Source organism: Rhinoraja longicauda, chromosome 30, assembly GCF_053455715.1.
Source record: "Rhinoraja longicauda isolate Sanriku21f chromosome 30, sRhiLon1.1, whole genome shotgun sequence".
Taxonomy (NCBI): domain Eukaryota; kingdom Metazoa; phylum Chordata; class Chondrichthyes; order Rajiformes; family Arhynchobatidae; genus Rhinoraja; species Rhinoraja longicauda.
In genome coordinates, this window is record NC_135982.1 from 11,488,593 (window position 1) to 11,512,097 (window position 23,505).

At 46.4% G+C, this 23,505-nt stretch overlaps 1 protein-coding gene across 13 annotated transcripts in view; it reads right to left on the reverse strand.

Annotated features, from left to right (window-relative positions):
* Positions 1–23,505, reverse strand: part of LOC144608138 (rap1 GTPase-activating protein 1-like) — a 396,852-nt gene that overhangs the window by 171,749 nt on the left and 201,598 nt on the right. For 6 of the 13 annotated variants that reach the window (XM_078425540.1, XM_078425535.1, XM_078425534.1 and 3 more), the window contains exon 1: positions 408–426. The exons of the other annotated variants lie outside the window; for them this stretch is intronic. The gene's annotated coding sequence lies outside the window, so the exon portion shown is untranslated. Of the gene's footprint in view, positions 1–407; positions 427–23,505 lie in introns of those variants that run through there. 13 annotated transcript variants of the gene reach the window in all.

Consider the following 23,505-nt stretch of genomic DNA (forward strand, 5'->3'; position numbering starts at 1 on the left):
CCAGCTGAGTAGGCATATCCCCCAGAGTAATATGGCCAAAACTGAACACGATACTCCCAAGTGCGGCCTCGCCAACGTCTGGTACAACTGTAACAAAACTTCCAAACTTCTGCACTGTCTCAAATCGCCGAGGGTCAGTTTCTAAGCTGGAGTACAACTAACTCCACGAACGAAACCGGCCCAACTCTGGGATTGATACAGTCTCTCGTGGATAGATTGCATAGTTTAACACCGGAGACCCGAATAGTTATTTTATTCACGGACCAAATTGCCGATGTTCAGAGAAGTACAGACAATTCTCTCCACTTTAACGGCAGCAAACAGCCATTGGTGAGAGTTGCGACTCCAGACCACACACACCAGTGAACAACTTTCATTCATCAAACTGGAAATCAAACGCTCTCTACCTTAAGTACCTCTTCCTCCTGGCTCGGTGGAGCAGGCTGAGCAGGATGACCAGGGCTCGCAGCTTCACGTTCTTGCCGGGCATGTCTGTGTCGGTCTGGATCACCCACCTGAGTCGGGGAAGGGTCTTTGTACAGTCGCTGGCTCTGCCCAGAGCAGCTAGCTGTGTGTGGGACAGGAGAGTGGGGGGCTGGCCTTGCCCTGGGCAGCTAGCTGTGTGTGGGACAGGAGAGTGGGGGGCTGGCTCTGCCCAGAGCAGCTAGCTGTGTGTGGGACAGGAGAGTGGGGGGCTGGCCTTGCCCTGGGCAGCTAGCTGTGTGTGGGACAGGAGAGTGGGGGGCTGGCCTTGCCCAGAGCAGCTAGCTGTGTGTGGGGCAGGAGAGTGGGGGGCTGGCCCTGCCCTGAGCAGCTAGCTGTGTGTGGGGCAGGAGAGTGAGGGGCCGGCTGCCAGCTTCACTCACACACTACAAACACCACCGAGTCCGTCCAAGCATCCACTGATTTACAGAGCTGCAAACTTCCACAGGAAGACAGTCATCATCAGGAGGGAGGGTGGGTGGGTGGATGTATAAAGGCTATGCTCTCCTTTACATACCTCCCACCCCAGACGAGAATCACTGCTCGAATGAAAGTGCAAGCATTCAAATCATGCCACCAATTCCATCTCGCCAATGCAGACTGAATTTCAATAAAGGGAGGGGAGTGGAGCCACTGACGGGGGAACCATCCACTCAGCCGGCCCACCTACTTACTACCAGAGAGCGGGCAGTCATACACAGAGCGCCACACTGCTGGGGGGCAAGCCGCTAACTCAGTTTGTGGCTGGAGCTGAGTGCACGCAGGGCTCTGGATGATAATCACAGTGGCAGACTGCTGTGAGAATGCAGACAGGACGGCTGGGTCACTCTCTCACACACTGTTGCCCATTGTATACATACACACTCACTCACTCAGGTACCATTGTATATATACTGGACACACACACACTTGCCCGGGTGTCCTTGTATGTATATATACATACATACACACATACATACATACATACATACATACATACATACATACATACATACATACATACATACATACATACATACATACATACATACATACATACATACATACATACATACATACATACACACACACACACACATACATACATACATACATACATACACACATACATACATACACACACTGGCCCAGGTGTCATTGTATACATACATACATACACACACACACATACATGCACACACACACTCGCCCAGGTGTCATTGTATACATACACACACACATACATACATACATACATACATACATACATACACACACACATACATACATACATACATACATACATACATACATACATACATACATACATACATACATACACACACTGGCCCAGGTGTCATTGTATACATACACACACACACTCAGGTGTCATTCTATATATACACACACACACTCAGGTGCCAATGTATATATATACACACACTCACTCAGGTACCATTGTATATGTACTGTACACACACACACACTCGCCCAGGTGCCATTGTATATATATATATATATATATACATACACACACACACTCACTCTCGGGTGCCATTATATATAGACACACACTCACACACACACTCACACTCAGGTGCCATTGGAAATGTACGCACACACACACACTCAGGTGCTATTGTATATATACACACACTCACGCACAGTCGGGTGCCATCGTATATATACTGTACACACTCACACATACACACTCTGGTGCCATTGTATATGTACACACATTCACACACACACTCACACTCAGGTGCCATTGTATATATATAGTGTACACACACTCACACACTCTGGTGCCATTGTATATACACACACTCACACACAAGTTTCATGTATCTTGTGTTTTATGACTGTTGGCAGACCAATTTCCTTCCTGGGATAAATAAAGTTCTAGCGTATCGTATCGTACACTCACACTCACACATACACTCACACTCAATCACACTCTCCGATACACATTCTCACACCCACATTCAGCTCCCATTGTATACACACACATACACACACACTCGCATATACTCACACACACTCAAACACAAATATCATGAATCTTGTTGTGTGTTACGACTTGGCAGACCAATTTCCCTCCTGGGATAAATAAAAGTTCTATCGTATCGTATGGTACACACGCTCACATATACACTCACTCACACACACTCACACACACTCTCAGCTGCCGTTGTGGAGAAACTGCATGTAGGAGGCATGGCGACGCAGCTGGTAGAGCTGCTGTTTCAGAGATGCCGGTTCGATCCTGACCTCAGCACCTGCCTGTGTAGAGTTTGCACAGTCTCCTGGTGACCGCGTGGGTTTCCTATGGGTGCCCTAGGACCCGTGAGTTTGTAGGTTAATTTGCCTCTGTAAAATTGACTGTAGTGTGCAGGGAGTGTATGAGAAAGTGGGATAATATAGAACTAGTGTGAACGGGTGATGGATGGTAGGCGTGGCCGCAAGGGCCTGCTTCCTTGCTGTATCTCTAAACTAAACTAATTTATAGATAATAGATTCTCATCCATTCTAAGCACAGACCCAGTCAACAATGCAGGAGATGAGTACTGTGCAGCAAAATATTCTCACTGTGCCCATGTTATTTGCACTGGTGAAAGGCTGCTACTTAAATATGTGCAGCAGGAAATATTACTCAAAACTGTGGCTATTTCAAACTGAGCCAACACATTATCACCCCAGACTGCTAATTTTGTAGTTGAAACATCAATAACTCATTACTCGAAACGCAGAATATTCTCTGCATGTACAGCTGCTACTATTTATTTTATAAAATGATTTGTTGTTCCAATATTCTGTGCACTAACCATGATGACTGGCACCAGGCATTAGATTCTAGGCAACTTGACTTGGAAACAGGCCCCTCAGCTCACCTTGTCCATGCCGACTAAGTTGGTATGTTGGGCTAGATCACTGTGGAACAGCATCCCTCTCCCCATCAGAACTGCCCCCTCCATCGACTCCTTTAAGTCCAGGCTCAAAACCTATTTCTACTCCCTAGCGTTTGAGGCTCATTGAGGAGGCGCTGTGAACTGTTTGCGTGCTACTGTATGTTTCATTTTTTTTCCATTGGAACCTAATCAGATGTACAGCACTTTGGTCAACGTGGGTTGTTTTTAAATGTGCTATACAAATAAAATTGACTTGACTTGAAAAGTTTTTGTTGCATGCTATCCAGTCCGCAGAAAGACAATCAGTAACCCATGCCTGCCTTCTCCCCATATCCCTTGATTCCACTAGCCCCCAGAGCTCTATCTAACTCTCTTAAATTCATCCAGTGATTTGGCCTCCACTGCCCTCTATGGCAGAGAATTCCACAAATTCCCAACTCTCTGGGTGAAAACGTTCCTTCTCACCTCAGTTTTAAATGGCCTCCCTTTTATTCTAAGACTGTGGCCCCTGATTCCGGACTCCCCCAACATTGGGAACATTTTTCCTGCATCTAGCTTGTCCAGTCCTTTTATAATTTGAAATGTCTCTATGAGATCCCCTCTCGTCCTCTCATCTCAGAGTTGCGCTCTCTGTGGAAGCTGCAAACGTTGCAGGCAAAGTGAGCGGAGAGAGAGCTGAGCATCTCAGACCAGAAACTCAGACATGATTCATAGTAGCCGGTGCACTTTGCCAGGCACTGGGCTCTGTGCCCACTCCTGCTTTACTCTGAGAAAGGCACGATGAAGCAGCCCACGTTCCACACTCTGGGGCAGGGTAAAGCAGAGATCGCGCTCTTAACCACGATTTCAATAGACAATAGACAATAGGTGCAGGAGGAGACCATTCGGCCCTTCGAGCCAGCACCGCTATTCAATGTGATCATGGCTGATCATTCTCAATCAGTACCCCGTTCCTGCCTTCTCCCCATACCCCCTGACTCCGCTATCCTTAAGAGCTCTATCTAGCTCTCTCTTGAATGCATTCAGAGAATTGGCCTCCACTGCCTTCTGAGGCAGAGAATTCCACAGATTCACAACTCTCTGACTGAAAAAGTTTTTCCTCATCTGAGTTCTAAATTGCCTACCCCTTATTCTTAAACTGTGGCCCCTCGTTCTGGACTCCCCCAACATTGGGAACATGTTTCCTGCCTCTAACGTGTCCAACCCCTTAATAATCTTATACGTTTCGATAAGATCTCATCTCATCCCTCTAAATTCCAGTGTATACAAGCCTAGTCGCTCCAGTCTTTCAACATAGGACAGTCCCGCCTTTCCGGGAATTAACCTAGTAAACCTGCGCTGCACGCCCTCAATAGCAAGAATATCCTTCCTCAAACTTGGAGACCAAAACTGCACACAGTACTCCAGGTGCGGTCTCACTAGGGCCCTGTACAACTGCAGAAGGACCTCTTTGCTCCTATACTCAACTCCTCTTGTTATGAAGGCCAACATTCCATTGGCTTTCTTCACTGCCTGCTGTACCTGCATGCTTCCTTTCAGTGACTGATGCACTAGGACACCCAGATCTCGTTGTACGTCCCCTTTTCCTAACTTGACACCATTCAGATAATACTCTGCCTTCCTATTCTTACCACCAAAGTGGATAACCTCACACTTGTCCACATTAAACTGCATCTGCCATGCATCCGCCCACTCACACAACCTGTCCAAGTCACCTTGCAACCTCATAGCATCTTCCTCACAGTTCACACTACCACCCAGCTTTGTATCATCTGAAAATTTGCTAATGGTACTTTTAATCCCTTCATCCAAGTCATTAATGTATATTGTAAATAGCTGCGGTCCCAGCACCAAGCTTTGCGGTACCCCACTAGTTACTGCCTGCCATTCTGAAAGGGACCGATTTATCCCCACTCTTTGCTTTATGTCTCGTTGTTTTAATCCATTCGACGTGCTTCTCTTGAGTTTCAGCGCGGCATGGCCAACACCTGTACAGTCATTGGGATTTCCTTTATTACCGAGTCAACCGCACAACCACAGAGGAGATTTCAGACCGGGCACACTGGACATTTTATACAAACAAACTCTGAATGGAAGTGAGAGCCAGGACACCAGCAACCCCTTGGGTTCAGTCCTCAACTCCCGATGCAGAGAGTCATACAGCACGGAAGCATACCCTTCGGCCCAACTCGTCCATGCCTACCAAGGTGCCCCATCTCAGCTAATCCCATTTGCCCACACTTAGCCTGTATCCTCAAAACCTTGAATAGACACTAAAAGCTGGAGAAACTCAGAGGGACAGGCAGCATCTCTGGAGAGAAGGAATGAGTGATGTTTCGGGTTGAGACCCTTCTTCAAACCTTTCCAATCCATGTACCCGCCCAAATGTCTTTTAAATGTAATTATTAATTTTAAAAATGCCTCAACCCCTCCATCTGGCAGCTCGTTCCATATGCCCAATGTCCTCTGTGTGAGTCCTTCTGGTGGGGGCTGGTGTGGGCAGATTCTTCGCTCACAGGATAATATCACCATCAGACTCAGGTACAACCTCTTCCCCTCTGTTTTTAGGCTTCTGAATGGCCCTTCCATAAGTTATGGTACTGTTCGATTCACCTCGACCCCATTGAGGACATTGGACATTGTCTATGACTCCTTACCACAAATCTGAGAACTATATTCTACACTCTGTATCTTCCCCTTTGCTCTACCTATTGTACTTGGGTCTGACTTGAGAGGGTCTGAAGAAGGGTCCTGACTTGAAGCGTCACCCATCTTTTTTTCTCCACGGATGCTGTCTGACCCACTGAGCTCCTCCAGCACTTTATTCCTACATCTGTCGTCTTTCTTTCCCACTCACAGAAACCATCCCCCGTTTTCTCTGACTTCACCTTGGAAAACACCTCGCGGTGAGAATTAATCACTGCTTTGGCATGGACCTCACTGACAACTGAGCACATTATCTCCCCAGAATCACGGTTCCAAGGTCTATTCCTTCGTCAGTCTCCCGTCGGGAGATTCGGCAAAGCTGCGCTTCCATGAATCTCTGTCGATTCCCTCCCACCTTGTGATCCACACTCCCTCGGCCACAGAACTCTGATACATCGAGGAGGGCAGAAGTCGGATTCAGCGGCCAGCGGTTTTTGACACCACACTTATTTAAAATTTTCTACTTTGCTGGTTGCATTCCAATCCTCTCCTGTTTCTAATCATCGCCAAAGAATTATGGCAGGGATTATGATTGGCCACTTTGCACATTTCCAGAACAAATCTTTCCTCTTTTTATTTATTCCTGGACCAACACTTGCCTTATTTCCTATTTCTACTTCTTTTAATGCTTTCTTTGTGTTCAGCTCTGGGAGGTTTGCCCAGGGCTTCTCATATGAACAGAAAAATCATTCATTTGGTGCATATACTCTTAGTCACTCCAGATTATGTCACGTTTGGGATCATTTAGAGTGGAACTCATTTTTTTAAAATCTACTTTTTGTTTTCCGTTTCTTTAAGAGGCTGCCTTACAGCACCAGAAATCCGGGTTCGATCTTGACTACTAGTGTTTGTCTGAACATAGTTTGTATGTTCTCCCCGTGACCTGCGTGGGTTTTCTCCGAGATCTCCGGTCTCCTCCCACGCTCCGTAGACGTACAAGATTGTTGGTTAGTTGGCTTGGCATAATTGTAAATTGTTCCTCGTGTGCGTAGGATAGTACTAGTGTGCGGGGATCGCTGGTTGGCGTGGACCCGATGGGCCGAAGGGCCCGTTTCCATGCCGTATCTCTAAACCAAACTTATCTGAACTAAACTAAACTACTTGTTGAGAGTGCATTCAGAAATATTGTGTTTGTTATTTCTCTGTTGATCTACGTCCATCTCTGAATCATTTCCCTGACCTTGCTTTAATGAGCATGCTTCGAGCAGTTGCTTTTCACTTTGGCAAGGCCGCTTTTTCCTGAAAAGTAAACTTCACAGACACGGATGACTAAGTGAGCTGTGGGGTGCAATCAAATGACAGGATGGAGAACATAGAAAAGTACGGCACAGGAACAGGCCCTTCGGCCCACAATGTCTGTGCCTAGCATGATGTCAAGATACTAGTCTCCTCTGCCTGCACATGATCCATATCCCTCCAGTCTCTGCATATCCATGTGGCCGTCTGAAAGCTTCACAAATGTCACTTCACCACAGGCAGTGGGTTCCAGCACACTCTGTGTAACAAAACCTGCCGCACATGTCTCATAGAGTCATAGAGTGACACAGTGTGGAAACAGGCCCTTCAGCCCAACTTGCCCACACCGGCCAACATGTCCCAGCTACACTATTCCCACCTGCCTGCTCGTAGTCCATATTCCTCCAAGTCTGTCCTATCCATGTACCTGTCTAAATGTTTATTAAACGTTGGGATAGTCCCAGCCTCAACTACCTCCTCTGGCAGCTTCTTCTATACACCTACCACCCTTTGTGTGAAACTTTGCCCCTAAAGCTATGTGCTCGCTAGTCTTACCACCCTAGGAGATAGGTTCTGACTGTCTACCCTGTCAATGCCTTTCATCATTTTATATACTTCTATCAGGCCTTCCCTCAGCCGTTTAGCGTTCCAGAGTAAACAATGCAAGTTTGAGGTTGGAAGGAACCTCAGTCCCAATGCAGGGAAGGAATGTTTGGCAAGGAGAAGGCAATCATAGCTTGGTCAGACGAGAAGTCTCCAGGCACACACCTCCACTTTATAATGCTCCTTCAATAGCTTAGAAAAGGGAGACGTTTAAAAGAGTTGTGGCAGATGCTATTGAAGGAGCATTATAAAGCGGAGGTGTGTGCCTGAAGACTTCTCGTCTGACCAAGCTATGAATGCCTTCTCCTTGCACTGGATGGTCCCTGGAGAAGCTGTTCTTGGTTAGATGGACCGAATGGCCTAATTGTTTGCTGCAATGCCAATGAAAATAATCAAGTTATCAGAAAGAAAGGTGGTGCAGTCTGAGTAAGCTGCAGGGTGTCTTGTAAGGGAACTTACTGGTACTGGTGAGAAAGAGGAGACATGAAAACCTGCAGATGCTGTAACCTTGAGCAAAACCCAAAGTGCAGGAAGATCTCAGCAGGTCAGGCAGCATCTGCGTAGGGAGTGGACAGACGCTGTTTGGGGGGGGGGGGGGGGGAGAAAACTGAAAAGAAAGAGGCAGGGGTGAGGGTAAAGCCTGGCAAGTGATAGGTGGATACAAGCAAGTTGGAAGCGGTGTGGATTGTCAAATAGGTGGAACAAGTGACAAAGGTCAGAGATGAAATGGAGACAAATAGGTGTCAGATAAGGGGAGGAGAGGAGTTGTGAAATGTAAAACCAGAGGGAGGGATATGGGTGGCAGGGGACGGGAAAGAGGGGGGGGAAGAAAGGGAAATAATGAACTCAGAAATAGGGAGGAGTGTAGAGAGGAGGGGAATGGAGAAGGTGACCTGGGTGGTTGGAAATGGTGGAGGAGATGTGTGAGTGGGGTAGCATCTGAAATTGGAGAATTCGGTGTTCAATGTTGACAGAGAATTCTACGTTGCCTTCACTAGTAAATAAAAATCAGAATAAAAATATGGAATCTGAAACAGAGAACAGGAAATGCTGGAAACATCCAACAGATATGGCGGCACGGTGGCGTAGCAGTAGAGTTACTGCCCTTACAGCACCAGAGACCCGGGTTCGATCCTGACTATGGGTGCTGTCTGTATGGAGTTTGTACGTTCTCCCCGTGACCGCGTGGGTTTTCTCCGAGATCTTCGTTTCCCTCCCACACTCTCCAAAGACGTACAGGTTTGTAGGTTAATTGGCTGGGTATAAATGTAAATTGTCCCTGGTGTGTGTAGGGTAGCGGGATCACTGGTTGGTGCAGGCTCTTGTGTCTGCGCTGTATCTCTAAACTAAGCTAAGATCAGGCTAGCATGTCTGGAGAGGGAAGCAGAGTTAATGTTTCAAATCAGAGAAAAGGAGAAAACCAGTTAGATTTTTTTACAACTCTGGTTCCCTTTCCTGCTAAGTGTTGGCAGAACTTTGAGATTTTGGTTTAAGTAATATTGACACCTCTGTAAAAACGGCTTTTTAACATTATCTTCACCTGCACGGTGGCGCAGCGGTAGAGTTGCTGCCTTACAGCGAATGCAGCCCCAGAGACTCAGGTTCAATCCTGACTACGGGCGCCGTCTGTACGGAGTTTGTACGTTCTCCCCGTGATCTGCGTGCGTTTTCTCCGAGATCTTCGGTGTCCTCCCACACTCCAAAGACGGGCAGGTATTTAGGTTAATTGGCTGGGTAAATGTAAAAACTGTCCCTAGTGTGTGTAGGATAGTGTTAATGTGCGGGGGTCGCTGGGCGGCGTGGACTCGGTGGGCCGAAGGGCCTGTTTCCGCGCTGTATATCTAAATCTAAAAATCTAAATCTAAAAGCTTAATCTTTGAAGATTATGGGCCATCTTGCTCTGACTATCTAGAATTACTGATTTCATTTGTGGCATTGTTGCTTTATTGAGTATTTAGTTTAGTTTTGAGACACAGCATGGAAACATTCCCTTCGGCCCATCGAGTCCATGTCGACCATTGATTGATCACCCTTTGCCACTAGTTCTATGTTATCCCACCTTCTCATCCACTCCCTACTCACCTGGAACAATTCTACAGAGGTCAATTAACCAGCACGTGTTTGGAATGTGTGAATAAACCAGAGCACCTGGAGGACGACCACACAGTCACAGTGCAAACTCCACACAGACAGCAGCCGACATCAGGATCGAACCCGGGACTCTGGCACTGCCAGGCAGTAGCTCTACCAGTAGCTCTACCAGCTGTGCAGTGTCGTTACGTTAATGTGCCTGTAAAGCTGCAGCAAGTAAGAACTTTCTGTTGCGCTCATAGTGCATATGACAAATAAACTCTCTTGACTCACGAAGATTCGAGTTTACAAGGAGCTCAATCTGCAGATATTGGCACATGCTTTGTCTTCACAGAGATGGGCCCAGACCTGAAACATTATCTCTGTAGACACAAAGTGCTGGAAGAACTCAGCGGGTCAGGCAGCAACTCTGGAGAGAAGGAATGGGTGACGTTTCGGGTCGAGACCCTTCTTCAGACATTATCTCTGTATCTCTAGTAAGTTGGAATCAACTCTACCAGACTTTATAAAGTTCTCCTGCCTTCCCTCGCTCTCCATCCCTCCCCCATATTGGTTCTCCAAACAGTTTGACTGTCCTCCTGATTATATGCCTCGTTGCCACCTTCCCCTAGCTAACAATGATCTATTCTACATTTTCCTTGATCCTCGTCCCCTTTTTATCTCTCATTTTCACAACTTATCCTTCCATATCTCTGTGTCTCCCTCTCCCCTGACTCTCAGTCAGAAGAAGGGTCTCGACCCAAAACGTCACCCTTTCCTTCTCTCCAGAGATGCTGCCTGTCCCACTGAGTCACTCCAGCATTTTGTGTCAATCTTTGTATAGATATATTGGATAGCAACTTAAAGCAGGAACTTTGATGAATCTTTGCCTCGCCTAACCCAAGGAACAAGCTGGCAGCTTGCATGAAATAGACAGAGGCAGCCTGTTGCCAGGTAACTGACAGTCTTGAGATTGGTTCTAATCAATGGATGTTATTCTGTAGCTGATGAATACAGTCTGCCCACCATCTTGAAGCAAGGGTTTCATGCAGTGCTTCCTCTGAACTGTGACAAAGGATGACTTTGCTCCAATTAGTGAAACCCTTTTAATGAGAGGGTCCCAGCTGTAAGCCCCATGAATTTGATCACATCAGCCCCAGCCAGTTGGTCAACTTCAAGCTAACCCATTAAAGCCATTGATCCGTTGAAGCTACACAGCAGGCATGTTAGAATAGATTGTTCTATTCTTACAATAAAGATTTCTGCTAAATAACCAGTTAATGATACAAAATAATTATATTTCCCAGTTCCACCTTTTGGAGAATGTTCTGGTCACTCCATTGCACAAAGGATATGTTTTTTTTTGGATAGGGTGCAGAAGAGGTTTACCAGCAATGTTGCCTGGGTTAGAGGGTGTTAGCTGCAAGCACAGGTTGGACAAACTCAGATTATTTTCTCTGGAGAGTCTGAGGGGGGTACCTGATAGAGGTACATAAAATTATGAGAGGCAGAGATCACGTTGACAGGCAGGGTGGAAATGTCAAAGACTGGAGGACATAGCTCGAAGATGAGAGGTGCAAACTTTAAAGGGCACTAGACAAAGTGGACCCGTTGGGCCCAAACCTCTCCTGCATTGGTGCAGCACCCTGACCTCCCCCCCTCCCCTCTCTCCACCCCCACTCCCCCCTTCCCCCCTCCCTCCTCCCTTCCTCTCCCCTCCTTTTAAACTGTAAAATGTGAATAACTTTAAAAATATAACACCGATTTCAATAAAACTACTTGCATTATCACTAAAGTGACAATGGTGAGTAAGGTGGGCGTAAAATTGTTGAGCTATCGTGTACCGTTTTGGCTGAAGTTCAGTCACAAACAAGATAACAAACAAGAGTTTTAGTATATAGATGTGTGGGGCAAGTTTAAAAATAAAAAAAACTATTATTATTATTATTATTATTATTATTATTATTATTATTATTATTATTATTATTATTATTATTATTATTATTATTATTATTATTATTATTATTATTATTATTATTATTATTATTATTATTATTATTATTATTTACACAGTGGTGGGTGCCTGGAATGCGCTCCCAGGAGTGGTGGTGGAAATAGATACAATAGTGGAGTTTTGGAAACATTTGGATATGCAAGGAGTGGAGGGATATGAATCATGTGCAGGCAAAGGTGATTCGCATCATGTTTGGCATTTGGAGTCATATGTGCAGGGCTGGTTGCCCCAGTACAGGAAGGATATGGAGGGCTTTGGAGTGGGCGCAGATGAAACTCACCATGTTACTGCCTGGATTAGAGGGTATTAGCTATTAGGAGAGTTTGGACTAACTTAGATTGTTTTCTCTGCATATAAAATCCTGAGAGTCATTGAACCCTTTTAGCTTCACTTAGTTATAGAGATACAGCATGGAAAAAGACCCTTTGGTCCCGAGTCCACACCGATGAACAATCACCCATACACTAGTTCTATCCTACACACAAGGGACAATTTGCAGAAGCCAATTAACCTACACGTCTTTGGAATGTGGGAGGAAACCGGAGCACACGGAGAAAAACCACGCGGTCACGGGGAGTAGGTACAAACTCCGTACAGGCAGCACCCGTAGTCAGGATCAAACCGGGTCTCCAGTGCTGTAAGGCAGCAACTCTACTGCTGTGCCTCCCTATTTTCCCAGGATGGAATGTCAAAGGCTAGGAGGTGCCGCTTTAAGTAGAGATTTATATCATTCTAGACAAGGACATCGGGAGGGTTTTGTGCCCGTCTCATTGAAAGTCGCCGGGCCGAGATAGTCCCCCATGGTGGGCTGATCCATAAACCATTACTGGATTAGCTGCCAGAATTCCAGACAACTGATCAGAAAACAGGAGTTCACCATGGGAGCTGGGAGATTTAAATTCAAATAATTAACTAAATCTGATTTTAAACCCAAAAATCTAGGCTTGGATACAGTGACTGTGGAACTTCTGAATTGTCTTAAAAACCCATAAGGTTTGTATATATCCATCAGAGAAGGCAACCCACCATCCCTACCCAGTCTTTGCTATGTGTGACAGGCCAGCTGCCATTGTTGGTAACTCTTGGCCATTGAGGGTCACTGAAGATTAGGTAATAAATGAGGGCAGCACGGTGGCACAGCAGTAGAGTTGCTGCTTTACAGCGCCACGGACCTGGGTTCGATGCTGACTATGGGTCTGTATGGAGTTTGCCCATTCTATCTGTGACCTGCGTGGGTTTTCTCCGGGTGCTCCGGTTTCCTCCCACACTCCAAAGACGTACAGGTTTGTAGGTAAATTGGCTTGGTATAATTGTAAATTGTCCCTAGTGTGTGTAGATAGTGTTAATGTTAGTGTAGATCGCTGGTATGTCGCTATATGTTTACGTGTTTGTGTATGTGTGTGTATATGTGTACAGTATGTGTACATGACAGCAAGGACTTGGTGGGCTGAAGGGCCTGTTTCCACGCTGTATCTCTAAACGAAAAAAGAAATGCTGGCATTGCCAGTGAGGCCCAACTCCAGTGAGTGAACAAAACAAAAATAAATCTGGGATGCAATTAATTTCCTCATTCCACCCTGTCAGATCGAGCACCTTTAAACCCTGCAGTGCCAGCGAACAATTTAACAGTGCAATGAAAGTCAAGGCAGGCCATGCGGGAGGGTCGAAATGCAGGCACACACTCACAACACATAAGCAAACCAAGCAAGAACATCTCAGAGACACGAGCAACTGCAGACGATGGAATCTTGAGCAAAACACAAAGGATCAAGGCATCTGTGGAGCGAATGGACAGGACAGGCGACATTTCAGGTTGGGACCTCGCTTCTGACTGCCTGAAGTCTGAATTCATTGAAAGTGCCAGGGCTGATACAGTCTGCCATGGTAGGCTGGTCCTAACTGCCTGAAGTCTGAAGAAGGGTCCTGATCCAAAATGTCATCCATCCCCTTTCCTTCCACAGAGTTACCCCAGCACTCTGTAATTTGACGAACATTGCAGAGGCGTTGGAACCAAACAGAATAAGGACAGGATCACAACAGGTCACAACAGGCTGGTCGATGACCTGATGAGTTTAGTTCAGGAGTCTGTACTCTTCAGCCAGTGAAGTCCAAACTAGGCAGTAACTTGCAAATAAGATGAACAGACGAGTGGAATGCAAAAGGCTCTTTACTTTCACATCTGGTCAGAGAACATTTTGAAATCTCCACAATTCATGTATTTTTCTATTTCAGCTCACAGATGACCTGCAGTAGTTCACTACCTATACTGATGTATTGTCCTGTGATGCTATTCGACAGCGTTCAAGCCTCTTATCTGGGTGCTGCCTGTTTTACAGCAAGCAACTCAAATCTACTGTCAAATAGCCTTTCCCTGCATCACACAGTAGTGGCCTCTGAGACCATCCAGGCAGCATTTGACTGACAGAAATGTCAGGTGTTTAGTAGAGATTGCTGCGAGGAAGAACTCAGGAGGCGTGTGAGATACAGTGAAGGCACTTTCACTGAACTGTCTGTGACATTTGGATTCTATTAAAAATGTGGCCGATTTCTGACACCAGAGCTTGGTGATATCTCCCTTCTGCATTCTGCTCATCACAAGTAGGCTTGCGTTGTGTTATCAGGGATTTCATGCAGAATAAAGATAGACACAGGGTGCTGGAGTAACTCAGAGGGTCAGGTAGCATCTCTGGAGAAAAAGGACGGGTGGCGTTTGGGTCGGAACTTCTGGTCTGAAGAAGGGTCTCGACCCGAAACGTCACCCGTCCATTTTCTCAAGAAATGCTGCCTGACCTGCTGAATTACTCCAGCGCTTTGTGTCTATCTTTGGAATAAACCAGCATCTTTGTTTCTACTTTCATGCGGAGTACTACACTCAAAAGCCTTTGATATATTTCTTGTTGCGTCCCTTCGAACCACATTGACACTGAGGGAACAAGCTTGATTTTGATTCTCATTTTAATTAACAGGCTTGTTTAATTTTAATTGAAACATTTAATTATTTTGCAGATTCAGCATGTGCTTCATCTGCTATTTTCAGCACCATTTCAATATCTTCAAATCAAACATGAAGATTTGAGGGCCAAGTCTTCACAGAGTGGTGGTACGAACTGTCAGAGGAGGTGGAGGAGGCAGCTCCAATTACATTGTTCAAAAGGCATTTGGACAGGTACTTGGATGGAGAAGCAAGAGAGGGATAAGGGCCTAACACTGACAAATGGGAGTAGCATAGGCATCACAGTCAAATTGGACATGGTGGGCTAAAGGGCATGTTTCTATACTCTACAACTCAATGTCTCTTTCAATCAGAGTTCTCTGATCTACAACATTTCCAGGGTCTGAAGAAGGATTCTGACCGGAAACATCTCCTGGGTATTTATTCACAAAATGCTGGAGTAACTCAGCAGGTCAGGCCTGACCTGCTGAGTTACTCCAGCATTTTGTGAATAAATACCTTTGATTTGTACCAGCATCTGCAGTTATTTTCTTATGAAACATCTCCTATTTTTTTTCCCACCGATGCTGCCCGACCCACTGAGTCACTCCAGCATTTTATGCCTATCTTCGGTTTAAACCAGCATCTGCAGTTCCTTCCTACGCATAACCAGGTTAAACCTTCCAGGACAAGACTTCCCGTATTGTTTAAAGTAGTTTAGAGATACTGCATGGAAACAGGCTCTTCAGCCCACTTGAGTCCACACCATCCATCCATCACCCATTCACACTTGTCCCATGCTATCCCACTTTTCACGTCCATTCCCGACACAGTAGGGATAATAGACAGGAGGCCAATTAACCTACAAACCCTTAGATCTTTGAGATATGGGAGGAAACCGGAGCACCCAGAGGGAACTCACGCAGTCACTGGGAGAACGTTCAAACTCGGCACAGGGAGCAGCCCAGGTCAGGATCGAACCTGAGTCTCTAGCGTGGAGGGGCAGCGGCTCCACCAGCTGCACCACTGTGCCGACCATTATCTGTGAAACTACTGAATGCAAAGCTATGTCATAGTCTCCTGTATTGAAGCAGCACAGAGACAGGGCCGTTGGGCAACCATGTCCGCACCAATCATTGTGTACGCATCGAAGGTATTTATTCACAAGATGCTGGAGTAACTCAGCAGGTCAGGCAGCATCTCTGGAGAGAAGGAATGGGTGACGTTTCAGGTCGAGACCCTTCTTCAGACTGAAGAAGGGACCCCCCCCCCCCCCCAGTGAGTATTTGCCCCCTACTGGTTGCTCCTTGAATTGCCCATCATTTGGAACATACATGAATGAACAACACACAGCTCAGGGAGCGCAAGTCTGGAGATCAAACAGAGTCCCTGGTCACAGTCTCCACAGACAGCAAAGGTCAGCAGCACTCACTGAGAGAGAGTAGCAGAGTAAACACCACCAGACAAGGTTTAAACAAGAGCGATCCATCATAGTTAAGGAGCGAAAATAGCAAAGTCAATATTGGCAGCTTTGTGGTAATCTCCCTAGCTCAGCACCTCTCATCAGAGCAGGTGACAGCAGGCAGTATCCCATCTGCTGAGGCCTCATATCCATTTTCATCTTAGTTTTCATAAATGACACACAAGAGGCCATTCAGATAAGCTGATCACTGCCATTTGTCTCAGAACAAACACATTAATCTCATTATCCCGAAACCTCCAAACCCTCACATTCCCTTCAATCTCACCCCCTCAAACAACACCCCATTAACCCACCCATCAACCCTACCCCCTCAACCCAAGCCAATACCACCCCCCCACACAATCTCACCCCCACAAAACACTACCCCATCAACCCTACCCCTTCAACCCAAGCCCAACACCATCCCCCTCACACACAATCTCACCCCCACAAAACACTACCCCATCAACCCTACCCCCTCAACCCAAGCCCAATAGTACCCCCCCCAACAATCTCACCCCCACAAAACACTACCCCATCAACCCTACCCCTTCAACCCAAGCCCAACACCATCCCCCTCAACCCAAACCTAACACCATCCTCCCCAACCCAAACCTAACACCATCCTCCCCAACCCATGCCCAACACCATCCCCCCAACCCATGCCCAACACCATCCCCCCCAACCCAAACCTAACACCATCCCCCCAATCCAAGCCTAACACCATCCCCCCCAACCCAAGCCCAACACCATCCCCCCCAAACCAAGCCTAACACCATCCCCCCCCATCCCATGCCCAACACCATCCCCCCCAACCCAAGCCCAACACCATCCCCCCCCAACCCATGCCCAACACACACCTTCCACGCCCAACCACAGATTTTGCTGCCCCTCTCCTGCACCAGGGGTAATTTACAGGAGAGATTTAATTCATCAACTAACACACCTTTGGGACATAGGAGGAAAGCAAAGGAAATCCATGCGGCTACAGGGAGAAGGTGCAAACTCAGCACAGATGGTAGGAGAAAAAACTGCAGGTGCTGTTTTAAATCGAAGGTAGACACAAAATGCTGGAGTCCCTCAGCTGGTCAGGCAGCATCAACATTGACTTCTCCCACTTCAGGTAGTCCCTGCTTCCCCTCTCTATCTCCTCCCCCTTCCCAGTTCTCCTACTAGTCTTCCTGTCTCCGACTCCATCCTATCTTTGTCCTGCCCCCTCCCCTGACATCAGTCTGAAGAAGGGTCTCGACCCGAAACGTCACCCATTCCTTCTCTCCCGAGATGCTGCCTGACCCGCTGAGTTACTCCAGAATTTTGTGTCAGCCCTGATGGTATTGGAGATCAGGAACTCTTGATCTTCCCACTTCCCAGTCCCACACCCTGCACCTCTTGACCCCTCCCCCTCCACCTCACCCTCAACTTCCCTCCCCCTCCACGCCCCCTCCCCCCTCAACCTCCCTCAGCTCCTCATACAGTGCGGCTGATCTCTCCGAATGCAGCCAGATCTAAATGCAAATCACATTGGCCAAATGCTACACTGTGCATCAAATAAACAGACCAGGCTCCAACCTCCTCTTCACACCCCCTGGTCTAAATATTGGCCTGGATCATACTGCTGAATGGTTTTGGCTTAACCTGGAACCCAATTGCAACACACTTCATTCTGACGCCCTTGGTGTGGGCTTGTCTTGCCCTGAATAAGGTGCTCCTCGTTAACTACTTTTATTCTTCTTGCTGCAAAACCTATTCAATGCTCTTGAAATTGACAATTGGACCTGCCCAAAGATACTAGAGGAGCAAGATGAACCACTCCATCACAATCGCCTATACTGAAGTGTAGTACGCAAAGGAGTGTAACGTCCGCCATTTTAGTTGGCAAAACCCGCCGTTCGCTATGCCTCTCGCAGTGTAATCAGTGTTTTGGGGGAACAGTATGTATGATGATACCATAAAGATGCAGAATATATCTCATCTATCAATTCACAGATTTTTGTTATTTTTCTTTTGAAATGTTTAAGGTCACAGTTTAAGGAAAAGGGACCGAGATGAGAAAGTTTTTTTTCACACAGAGAGAGGTGAATCTGTGGAATTCTCTGCCACAGAAGGTAGTTGAGGTCAATTCATTGGCTATATTTAAGAGGCCCTTGTGGCTAAAGGGATCAGGGGGTATGGAGAGAAGGCAGGTACGGGATACTGAGTTGGATGATCATCCATGATCATATTGAATGGCGGTGCAGGCTCGAAGGGCCAAATGGCCTACACCTGCACCTATTTTCTACGTTTCTACGTTTCTATGTTTCTGCCTACTAAAATGGTGCCATGACATACTACGTTTTTTTGGGTCGAGTGGTCTATCTTGCTCTGCTCCAGTATCTTTGGACCTGCCTCCACTGCTCCTCCAAATAGTGAGGCTCCGTTCATGACCTCCTGCTGCCTGGAAACAACTTTTCCCTGTGGCAGGTATGTCAAAGACAAGGGGCATAGATTAGAGGTGAGAGGAAGAAGCTGGAAAGATGTAAGGGAAAAGTTTTTTTTTACAGAGTGTGTTGACATCAGGAGCTCACTGTCAGAAGGGTTGATGGAATCAGATATAATCAATATGTTGATGAGACACTCAACTAGGCGAAGCATAGGAGGAAGAAGGTACTGCAGATTCTGGTTTACAAAACAAAAAGACAGGAAGTGCTGGAGTAACTCAGCGGATCAGGCAGCATCTCTGGAGAACGTAGACAGGTGATGTTCCTCCTGGATGCAAATCTTCACCTATCCATTTTCTCCATAGATGCAGCTCTACCCACTGAACCAACTCAAACACTTTCTGTCTTTTAAAGCATTGTAGGATTCCATCCGAATGCAGATAAACAGGATTGACTTGGAAGTGTAAGTTGGTCGGCATGGACATGATGTGCTGTATTGGTCAATGACTAATGGTTTCCTGTTCCCTGATGCGTCGGAATGATAGTTTAGTTTAGCTTAGAGATACAGCACAAGCCCAGGTGAGCCCAGAGATACAACGTGGAAACAGGCCCTTCGGCCCAACGATTCCACGCTGACCCGCGATCCCCCACATTAACCCAAGCCTACACACGCTAGGGATAATTTAAACTTATACCAAGTATACAAACCCAAACCAATTAACCCACAAACCTGTATGTCATTGGAGTGTGGGAGGAAGCCAAAGATCTCGGAGAAAACCCACGCAGTCACAGGGAGAACGTACAAACTCCGTACAGACAGCACCCGTTGTCGGGATCGAACCTGGGTCTCTGGCGCTGTAAGGCAGCAACTCTACTGTTGTGCCACCGTGTGATGCCCTCACCTTATTAAAAAAATGGTTCAGAGTGAGTATCCCAGTACAGAGAGCATCCCAACTCCCTGTGACACAGGGAAACCTCCCTTCCTCTCAGTTCAACCTTCCACAAATAAAGGATCATTATTTTCTAAAGTGACTGCCCAGAGTGTTATTGGAAAGTAAATTTAATCATTGGAGAATTGGATAAATATTTGAAACGGTAATAGTTGCAGATATATATATATATATATATATAAGGAATGAGCAGGGGTGTAGGATTAATCAGAGAACTCTCTCAAAGAGCCAGCACAGGTGAGGACATCACTGGGCTCACAGCACACTAAATATGACTGTGCATAGTTCTGGTCACCCAGCTATAGGAAAGATATCATTAAATCCGAAAGGGTACAGAAGAGGCAACACAGTTTAGCAGCACTAGAGTTGCTGCCTTACAGCACCAGAGACCCAGGTACGTTCCTAACTACGGGTGCTATCTGTGCAGAGTTTGTACGTTCTCCCTGTGACCGTGTGAGTTTTCTCTGGGCGCTCCCACATTCCAAAGACATGCTGGTGTGTAGGTTAAATTGGCTTCTGTAAATTGCCTCTAACCTGTAGGTTAGAACAAATATAATGGGTTCGCTGGTCAGTGCGGACTCAGTAGGCTGAAGGAAGGGTCTGTTTCCACGCTGTATCTCTCGGAAAAAAAAGAACTTCACTGAGATGTTACCTGGGCTTGTGGGCTTGAGTTATAGGGAGAGGTTGGATAGGCAGGACTTTTTTTTTTGGAGCATAGAAAAGCTTAATGGTAAACCTATTGAGGTGTTCAAGATCATGAGGAACGTGGATAAGGTGAACACTCAGTCTTTTTACCAGAGTAGCGGATTCTAATGGGAGAGGGTGTTTGGTTAAGGTGAGAAAGGAGAAATTTAAGAAGGACCTCAGAGCAGTTTTTTCACTCAGACGGAGGTCCATATCTGGAATGAACTGTCAGAGGAACCTATGGAAGTGGATTCAATTATAATGTTTAAAAGTCATTTGGTCAGATATATGGATAGGAATTAGAGGGATAAGGGCCGAATGCAGACAAATGGGACTAGCTCAGTATGCCAACTTGGTCGGCATGGACAAGGTGGGTTGGAGGGCCTGTTTCCATGCAGTATAACTCTGCGTGACCATAACCACACCAAAGTTCTTTATCAGCTGGTGGTCTGTGCATCGACTCGCATCCACCAACCCACCACCACCACAGTTATTAGAAATGCACAATATTTCAAACGGAACCCGAGAAAGATTCTGGATTGCAACTGTGCATCCCTGCAGGACCTGTTTCCATGTTAACCCTCTGATTTCGCTGTGAAATCTAACTTGGGGCAATAGTTTTGTCCTTTGCTGCCACCTGCTGGCCCTGGTTAAAATCCTGTTTTTTTTTTGTTGCTTCCATCAGTATCAAGTCAATGCCAACACATTTAGTTTTAGTTTTAGAGAAACAGCACGGAAACTGGCCCTTCGGCCCACTGAGTCCATGCCCACCAGCAATCCCTGCACACGAATGCTATCCTACACACACTAGGGACAATTTACAATTATACCGAGCCAATTAACCTACAAACTCGTGTGTCTTTGGAGTGTGGGAGGAAACCGAAGCACCCGGAGAAAACCCACGTGGTCACAAACTCTGCACAGACAGCACCCGTAGTCAGGATAAAACCCGGGTCTCTGGCGCTGTAAGGCAGCAACTTTACTGCTGCGCCACCGTGCCGCCCTTGTTAAAAGAATTTACGAACAGTCATTAACCGCACATCAGAGTGGAATCAAATTATCCTCTACCCCAAGGGACTGCCGAGTAAGGAATTCTGATGACCAAACGTGTGTCTCGTGAGAGAGTTTCTCCTGCTCTATTCAATGAATTCCCTGAGATCCATATTCTTCTCAAATGAATTCACTGGTTTATACTGTCCCGAGTTTGCAGAGGAGTTTAAGGTTGATTGTAATGACAAAGCAAAGATCAACTTACCCAACAGTACTTTACCCTGAAGTAATTTTAGGTCCAAGATTTAATCATTAAAAATATTGATTGAAATATTTTAGTAAACCACTTCTGGGAATACTGTAACAGAATCAAGGTCATCCTCCGAATGCTTCAGGATAATGGCAGCAATACTTTAAAATGTAGTCCTATCCAAATCAATATCCAATGCAACTCGGTAAGTATAATGAGTGCAAAATCTTCCCCTCCCCCCCCCCCCCCCCCCCCCCCCCCCACCCGCCCAAACATCCTTCTAGCAAAACACTAGGTATGTTTTAGGGTGGCACAGTGACACAGTGGTAGAGTTGTTGCCTTACAATGCCAGAGACCCAGTTCGATCCTGACTATGGGTGCTGTCTGTGTGTAGTAGGCATGTTCTCCCTGTTACTGCGTGGGTTTTCTCTGGGTGCTCCGGTTTCGTCCCACATTACAACGACGAGCAGGTTTGTAGCTTAATTGGTTTCTCTAAATTCTCCCTAGTGTCCCGGGCAGAACTAGTGTACAGGTGACCATTGGTCATCGCTGACCTGGTGGGCCGAAGGGCCTGTTTCTATCTTCAAACTAAACCAAATTAAACAAAGTGCTGGAGGGTCAGGCAGCTTCTTTGGAGTAAATGGGCAGATGATGTTTTGGTTTGGGACTTCCTATGGGATTGAGTAGACTGCTGAAGGCATTGCGTTGTGAAGAATGATGTTTCCACTGAAGGTTTGGGGACAAAGACAACAATCACATCAATGGGAAGAGAAGTGATTCACAATTGGTTCCAGGACTAACAATTTACCCAGTGATTCTCCTGTGCCGAGAAAGATATTAGGACAGGTGCACGGATGGGAAAGGTTCGGAGGGATATGGGCCAAAGCAGAGGAAATGCGACTAGCTTAGCTGTGGCACCTTGTGTTAGGCCGAAGAGCCTGTTTCTTTGCCTCCATGACTCCTGACAGCGCAGAGCGATCCTACACAATGAGACTAATCTCCGCAACCATCTTAGCCATTCAGACTGTATTTAACGGGGAGTTCACAGTTCACTTGGCCTGCCAAGTTATGTTGTGACTGCAGAACAAATGACACAATGTGGTTGGTATGGCTGCTGTAGAGCGTGGATTTCACAGCAGGTTAACCAGCGCAGACGGCCGGCCTGAAGCCAAGGAGACCTCACGGTAATGGCCTGCAGGAAGGAGACTGATGGCGTGAGAACTCATTCCTCCTCTTCTGATGTTGATCAACATGTTCAGAATTTACCCCATTTGTTTTTCTAATTGTGAATGCACAAGTGAAGGAGGCAAAGATCATCTCAAAATACACAGGGGGGTGCACTCCCAAAGTGATCGTTCTCGGAGTTACGTGGACTTTGGGGCAAAGCCTTTGTTCATTGAGACCTTGTTTGGTGCAACCATTCGGTGGTCTCTGTGGTTGCCAGATTTTTTATTTTTATGCCAATTTAACATGGATTATTGATAACAGCTGGACAAGAAATCCTTCCTTTGTTTGTGAGGGGCTACACGTTAACACTAAACTTTATGCTCAGGAAGGAACTGCAGATGCTGGTTTAAACTGAAGTTAGACACAAAATGCTGGAGTAACTCAGTGGGGCAGGCAGCATCTCTGGCGAGAGGGAATCTCTGGTGAGAGTCACCCATTCCTTCTCTCCACAGATGCTGCCTCTCCTGCCGAGTCTTTAGTCAGGTCTCCTTTACTTTCAACAGAGTGATGGAGTTGCACAGCCCTTCGGCCCACCCTGTCTGTGCTGACCAAGTTGTCATACGGGGCTAGTCCCATTTGCCTGCATTTGGTTC